The sequence below is a fragment of the Malaya genurostris genome, chromosome 3 (genome assembly GCF_030247185.1).
Source record: "Malaya genurostris strain Urasoe2022 chromosome 3, Malgen_1.1, whole genome shotgun sequence".
Taxonomy (NCBI): Eukaryota; Metazoa; Arthropoda; class Insecta; order Diptera; family Culicidae; genus Malaya; species Malaya genurostris.
The window spans coordinates 18,787,546-18,789,985 of record NC_080572.1 but is presented as its reverse complement, the minus strand read 5'-3'; positions in this window follow the sequence as shown (position 1 = coordinate 18,789,985).

Below are 2,440 nucleotides of genomic sequence, written 5' to 3'. Positions count from 1 at the left end.
CTTTCAAAATCGCAGTAAATTAGAAAAAATTCTATTAAGCAGCATGCCATATAACCATTATGCCAAACGGCGTTATGCCAAATGGTATTATGCCAAACGACTTTATGCCAAACGTGGTAGACCCATCGACGCATTATACATGACACATTCAGGACCGCTCGTAAAATGAACGCTATAAAAATGATCATGTATACAATATTCAAATCAAACAGCGCATTACCTTTCGACCTCTGTGAGATATGATGTAGTAGTGCAATGACCAAATCCAAGCATCACTAATTGAAGGCACTTGGTTGGACGCTCAAAACTACCAAAAAGAGCATCGGTTTATGTTTGCTTCACCAAAAAATATTCGTGTATTGTCTTGCACGTCGACAGATGACTAGTGTTTATATATTGGCACAAACAATGTGCTGACGACGTGCAACTTTGAAACTGTAATGGAAGCAGTGTGGAGAAGGGTCCCCGATAGACTCAAATTATATGATGTCTAAATGCATGTAGAGTGCCAGCCTTGGTGTTGTGCGTTATCGACGTGCAAAATCAAGATCATTGACTTTAACACCGCATCGTAAAGTACATATAAATGCGAATGAAAGGTGCTGCAAATAATTGAAACTTCTGGTTGCTACCAGTTGATTCGAATGGGCTCACTTCCAATTACAGTTCAGAATGAGTTTTGGTTACAAAAAGCCTGTTTTAATCCACCTGATGGCTTTCTCATATCAATCATACTATCATATATAATACTGTGGTATTCTTCAAAATAATTTTCTTCGATTCTTGAACCAGAATCGGATTGTTTGGCCGTCTACTGATAATGACTACCAATTGGAGTAGTTTTGGTGACGATTTAGAAAATTGGTAACGTTTTTTGTTTCGCCCCTTTAAGTGATGGTATAGTACTTTTAACATCCTTTACCCTATAATACCGGAACCGGAAGTCGGATCCGGATGAAATTCAGGAATATCGTATAGGACCACAGCACCTTTCATTTGAACCTACGTTAACGAAAATCAGTTACGCTATCACGTCGGATCCAAGTGAATTTCAAAAGTTTGGTCAAGGATTTTTAGACCATTCATTTGAATCTAAGTTTATAAAAATCGGTCACGCTATCTCTGAGAAAGGTTAGTTCACATATTTTCATGTTTTTGCAACGAAAAGTACGAGTACCTTCTATTGCAAGTTCGCCAGAGAATTTGTCACTTGGGCAGGATTTGTTCTTCGCTTGGTAAACAGTCAATCATTGAATCGTGCGTTTGTATCGTATTGGTATTTTGTCATCCTACCAACTGCTTCTGTGTCTTAAATTCCCTCGTCGATGAAACTTTGGAAAATTTCGCATCGTATCCGCTTCGGTCTTGGCCCTGCTTTCCTTATAGTCTTTTATGTCTGAAGTGGTCCAAACGATAATTACTTTAAAGTTCCTAAATCAATATTTGGTCTACTAACATTATCCATTCTAATCTACTCCGATTGTTTCTATCTTTGTCGATGTTACGTTACGTTCCCATTCCACCCCCCCCCCCCCCCCCTCTCCTCCCTTGCATTGCTTTTTGACTATGCCGGGGAAACCTGTAATATTTCAAACTGATAGTTTATCAAGAATAAAGGAATGATAATAATAATAATAATAATAATAAAATTAATAATAATAATAATAATGAAAATAAAAATATTAATAATAATAATAATGATGAGTGATAATCAAAATGGTAGTGCAGTTACATAAAATAACTATTATTCATTATTTTCCTGGAACACCGTGTGGTTTTACCTTTTTTATAAATATAAAAAATAGGTATAGAATTCACTCAAACTTTAGAAAGAACCCAGAACGCTATTGAATGGTTTTGAGATCGGATGTGACAAAGCAATGCTTGGGAGCAATGTGAAGCACGATTTTTTATACTGTTACATACCATTGTTTCTAAGTACCAAAAAGACTGTGTACAGCATACTTTTTCAAGAAATTTTGCCTCGGACCGATTTTAGCACGGTTCGTTTTTGGCAACATAATCGTTCGAATATGACATATGTAAACCAGATGATGGCAGCATTTTCGAGTTGAAAGCAATTCCATAATTATATTAATTCAAACTACTTACAGCAATAAATTCTGGAAGAACATAACACCCATATACCATTCGAATCAGTTCGTCGAGATCAGCAAATGCGTGTGTGACAAATAATTTCTCTCAATTTTCTCGGAAATGACTCAACCGTTTTCTACAAACTCAGATTTATATGAATAGTCTTATGCTCCTACACAAGGTTCCTGAATTACGTTTGGATCCGACTTCTGGTTTAGGAACTACAGGATGATATGTGAAACGAAATCAAAATAGTGTTACTCATTTTTCTCGTAGATGGCTGATCCTATAAAATATCTCGCTTTTTGGTCAGATCCAACTTCCGGTTTGTGAGATACAGGGT